We start from the raw sequence: 5,509 nt of genomic DNA, 5'->3' as shown, positions 1-5,509 counted from the left end.
TGTTGCCATATATGGAATTTTAAGAACAGAAACAAGCACAGGAAAAAAAGAGAGAAAGAGAGAGGAAGAGACAAACCAAGAAATACACTTTTTTTTATGTTTACTTATTTGAGAGAGATTGAGAGTGTGAGCAGGGGACAGGGAGGGGCAGAGAGAGAGGGAGAGAGAATCCCAAGCAGGTTTCCACGCTGTCAGCATAGAGCCCGATGTGGAGTTCAATTTCACAAACTGTGAGATCATTACCTGAGCCGAAATCAAGGGTCGGTCACTTAACTGAGTAAGCCACCCTTACGAGGGTGGGGGTGGGAGGGTTTATAGGTGAAATAGATGAAGAAGATTAAAGAGCACACTTATCCTATGAGCACCGAGTAATGTATAGAATTGTGAGTCACTATATTGTACACCTGAAACTAATATAACACTGTGTGTTAACTGTACTGGGATTAAAATGATTAAAAAACAGAAAAGCACAGGGACATAAAATCAAATAGTTTGGTAAGACCAATTTTCTACCCAGTATCTGCGAGTAAGGTAGGACTTAACACCGTAATATGGACTGTGAAAGGCTGCATCCCCAGAATTTAGGGGAAGGTAGTGAAAAATAACCAACCGTAAAATTTTAAAGCCATTTCTAAGGATAGTGAAGTGGAAATGTTACATTTTATTATTTTTTTATTATTTTACTCAACAGATGGAAATGAATCAGTACTTAAGAAATAGGAAAGGAAGCCAACTCATGATATAGAAATAATATTCAACGTGAGTCACTTCTACAATCGCCAGTCTTGGGGCATGTGGGTGGCTCAGTTGCTTAAGCACTGGACTTGAGCTCAGGTCATGATCTCATGGTTCCCGAGTTAAAGCCCTGCATCGGGCTCTGTGCAGACAGCTTGGAGCCTGAGGCCTGCTTCGGATTCTGTCTCCCTCTCTCTCTGCCCCTCCCCCACTTGTGGTTTCTCTCTTTCTCTCTCTCTCTCAAAAATAAATAACCATTAAAAAAAATAAGGGTCAAATTGGTGGGTGTGTGCATGTGCGTGCGTGTGTGTGGTTATAAAAGTAGTGCTTGGCACACAGTGCTATGTGTATAAGGATGTGCTGTCATACTTGGCTTTCTCAAGATCAGAGCAAATAGGCCAAGACGGAATCTGTGACTAGGGGTCAGCTGGGCCCAGAGCTCCTTCCTTCGCCAGCTCCCCTCCTTCCTCCCACTTCCCTAAGGTTCACATGCCAAATGCCTACGAGTGACCTGCTTCTGTTCGCATGTAACTTTAAAACGTCTTCTTTCATGGTGTGTCCCTTCTTCTCAGATATTCTTCACTCTTGCCCAGGCCCCTTTGGCACCTCCCGATAGGACTTGCCATCAGCTTGCAAGAACCGGACAGGGCTCAGTGGTCGTTACTAACCAGGAGCTTAGGGGACAGAGTGTTTAGAATGTGAGACCAACAGTGACACGGACGCCGCTGTTCTGATCCTCTGGGATTTCCTGGGACGGTGGCGGGGCAATCACGTGTGAGCTCTCAGCCCACAGAGTGTGTGCGGGAAATGACGGAGCAGGGAGGTTGAGCGTCCCCAAATATAAACGGGACACAGGCGAGTCACAAGAAAAAGACTATCCCATCCTGAACGCAGGGTGGTACGTCTTAATGCGTATTGTGTTTGCTGAGTCTTGTGTTTACGGCTAACAGAGGGCTGCAACAGTAACAACTCCATGCAGCCCTTATTCGACACACCGATTTTATGAGTGTGAGACAGATAAATCCACATTATATTGCTATAGGAAAGCATGCATTAGGTATGCAGACATAATTTATATTTGAAAACATAACCTATGTTTGATTAATCAAATCTAATGATGTTTTATAAGTACCAGCCTTTAGGCTTTCTGTGTAATATTACTGGAAACCTACCAGGAGTATATAATTTCGATTTTAAAGGCTATTAAGTCCCAGAATTTATTAGTCAACAAGCGATTTTATTGAGCAATTACTGTGTCCCACATAATATCTTTTTTTTTTCTCAATACAAAAATAACTATCACTCGCTTCAAAATACTGTTTTAGGCATTGTTCTATGGAACACTCCAGGAGTTCTTCATTCCTGCCTCTTGGGCAAAATGTAGGAAAACTGTATTCCTGGTATGAGATTCTGGAAAATCGTTTCGTTCCAGACACCACTAAATTCACATCAGGCAGACGGAGAAACTAGTGTCCTGTCAGTTTTGTTTAGATTTCATGTCCCCACAGGAAGCTGTCATCAAGGCAGTGGGTCTAAATGTTTTACAAGAACAAAAATAAAACGAAGGCTCATTTCACTGAAAGTGATGCAAATTGTACAGTGATGTTTATATTTGAGTTCGCTCCATATTAATACTTCTTAGGCTTGTATGATTCTACCACTGAGGGTGTCGAAATTCCACACCTTCTCTCACCCGTGTCATTTTTCCTTATACTCTCTCCAAACCCTTCTCGTTTATTTTTCCAGGCTCGTTCTAGTCACCGAGTTCTGTGAGCCTTTACTCAGATGCCCAGGAAGAATACACACCCAAGCACCCAGTGCAGGCTCCGCCTCAGACTCCAGCCGTCACATAGAGACGAGCTTGTAACAAGGCACCTGTTGGTTATAAGCTGAATGGTGTCTTCCCCCACGATCCATATGATAAAGTCCTAACCCCCACTAGCTCCGAATGTGACCATATCTAGACATAGGATCTTCATGGAATTAAGTGAAAATGAAGTCATTAGAGTGGGTGCTAATGCAATATGGCTGGTGTCCTTATAAAGAAGAGATGAGAAGACAGACACATTCAGAAGGAAGACCACGTAAAGACTTCGGGAGGAGATGATCAATCATAAGCGAAGGAGAGAGGCCCGGCACCGACCCCTCCTTCATAGTTCTCGGGGGAAAAACAGCCCTGCTGATGCCTTGGTTTCAGTCTTCTAACTTCCAGAGTTGTGAGAAAATGCATTTCTGTTGTTTAGGCCATGCCGTCCATGGTACCTTGTCATGGCTGTCCGAGCAGAGTCACACAGCACCTCCCATGGCTGGTGGCCGTTCCCTCATTTTCAGTGGGCTTCCTGGAAAGTGGGCCAGGTCACTGAACATAAGCCTGGCCTGGCCTTCCCTTTCATGGAAACTCTCTACTTGCTGTTTGTATGACCTTGAGAGATTCCACCTTAATTCTGCCCTGTGGTATTTATCCACTCCTCCTCCACCAGCAATACAATCCCTGGGCCCCTGACCCACCACTTCTCACAACTTTCTCTTCTTGAAATACCCCCCTGTGTTAAGGCCCTAAGCATCCATCCCATTCCCATCCTTGGAAAGGAGAATGGTAACTGCAATTCGTGAAGCAGAGCCCGTACCGGCAGGCACTCTGCGAGGTCTCCCATGCTCCCCTCATCCTACTCCTCCAAAGTCAATATGAGGGGCGCCTGCAGGGCTCAGTGGGTTAAGCGTCCAACTTCGGTGCAGGTCATGATCTTGCAGTTCGTGAGTTCCTGCCCCACGCCGGGCTGTGTGCTGACAGCGCAGAGCCTGGAGCCTGCTTTGGATTCTGGGTCTCCCTCTCTCTCTGCCACTTCCCTGCTTGTACTCTGTCTCTGTCTCAAAAATGAATAAACATCATAAAAAATTTTAAAGTCAGTATGATGCCCTCAGCTGCTCCGGATCATCTTGAGCCTTCCTGGGGTCAGCTCCCTGCTTTTGACCTTGCTGCTTCACCAAAATGTGGGTTCCTGCGGGTCAACACCGTGCTTTAAATCAGATATTTGAAATACACAATGTTCAATAATGGTTTCATAATTGAGCTGTTGGGAACTGATCTCATTCAGCGACTGATGTGGTTAACTCAATACTCTAAACGAATATATATAATTAAGATACCAGAAAACTAAGTCTAGGCATCAAATCTAGGCATCAGCAAAGAAGTAAAAACTTCCACTATTTGCAAATGACAAGATCTATATATAGAGAACCCTAAAGACTCCACCAAAAACCAAAACAAAACAAAAAAACAAAAAAACCCTGCTTAGAACTGATGAATGAATCCAGTAACGTTGCAAGATACAAAATCAATGTACAGAACTCCACTGCATTTGTGTACCCTAACAATGAAGCAGCAGAAAGAGAAATTAAGAAAACAGTCACATTTACAATGGCACAAAAAATATTAAAAGTACCTACAAATGGGGCGCCTGGGTGGCTTAGTCGGTTAAGCGTCCGACTTTCCGACTTTTGCTTAGGTCATGATCTCGCGGTTTGTGGATTCGAGCCCCGCGTCGGGCTCTGTGCTGACTGCCAGCTCGGAGCCTGGAGCCTGTTTCAGTCTGTGACTTCCTCTCTCTCTGACCCTCCCCTGCTCACGCTGTCTCTCTCTCCTAGAAATAAATAAAACATTTAAAAAAAAAAAAAAAAGTACCTACAAATGAACTCAACCAAAGAGGTGAAACACCTGTACGCCGAAAACTATAAAACGCTGATGAAAGAAACTGAAGAAGACACAAAGAAAGGGTAAGACGTTCCATGCTTGTGCACTGGAAGAACAAATACTGTTCAAATGTCCATGTCACCCAGGGCGGCTGAGGGGCTCAGGAGGGTTAAGCGTCTGATTCTTGATTTTGGCTCAGGTTGCCATCTCACAGTTTGTGAGTTCAAGCCCCACATCGGGCTCTGTGCTGACAGCATGCAGCCTGCTTGGGATTCTCTCTCTTTCTCTCCCTCTGTTCCTCCCCTGCTCGTGTTTGCGTGCACGAGTGCGGGCTCTCTCTCTCTCTCTCTCTCTCTCTGAAAATAAATGAACTTAAAAATCAAAACACAGCATACCTTAGGTAGGAGATTTCTGCCTTTGGTTTATATACTCGGTTTACTGCCATGTACTGACCTAAGAGGCCAAATCCACACTTTTTTGCTCTTAGGCTCCAACCTGCCTTCAAGATTCTAAATCCATGGAAAGAAATCCGAACTACTCAAGAAAATCAGATATCTCACCTAGCCAAAATGAATATTTTTCTTTGTTTCCTTTAAATTCTATTGTAACTCTTCCTAATGTCAGTATCACCCTTTCATATGCTTTCTCTTTTTTAAGTAAACAAAACACACTCAAACCCTGAAGAATGACAGGAAAACTATAGCACCGTAATTGTGATCCGTAAAGAAATTTTCCTTTTCTTTGACTCATAAATGCCACAGGACTCACTTTTTCAAGGAAAAAAGAAGCTCAAGAAATAGATCTTTTCCTCTTCCAACAATGGATGTTTTTACATAGGCAGCTGAGAAGTCAAGGCATGAAGAATCAGCAAAACATGTGGCCCTTGTTAAGCAACATACAATGAGAAGAGTTAAAATCTCCAATGGCAACTTGGGCCTGGGAAGGGCTGTCATTTCTCTGTAAATCGAGAGATGGCGGATATCAGTGGGTCCTGAAGACTTTTCAAAAAATACACAGACATGTGACTAGAAGCAGTAAATTCTAATGTAGCATATAGATGAGTAGAATAAAATGTTTCTCCAG

At 43.8% G+C, this 5,509-nt stretch overlaps 1 protein-coding gene across 2 annotated transcripts in view; it reads right to left on the bottom strand.

The window, feature by feature from the left end:
- Window positions 1-4,351, bottom strand: part of SLITRK4 (SLIT and NTRK like family member 4) — a 694,124-nt gene extending 689,773 nt beyond the window's left edge. The window contains exon 1 of one of the 2 annotated variants that reach the window (XM_077755188.1): window positions 4,179-4,351. The gene's annotated coding sequence lies outside the window, so the exon portion shown is untranslated. The remainder of the gene's footprint in view (window positions 1-4,178) is intronic. The other variant, XM_077755189.1, reaches the window with a different exon arrangement.
- Window positions 4,352-5,509: the final 1,158 nt, after the last annotated feature.

This window comes from Crocuta crocuta, unplaced genomic scaffold (assembly GCF_008692635.1).
Source record: "Crocuta crocuta isolate KB4526 unplaced genomic scaffold, BGI_CrCroc_1.0 scaffold581, whole genome shotgun sequence".
NCBI lineage: Eukaryota > Metazoa > Chordata > Mammalia > Carnivora > Hyaenidae > Crocuta > Crocuta crocuta.
Note: the sequence above shows the minus strand (reverse complement) of the source record. Positions and strands in the feature narration are given on the sequence as shown.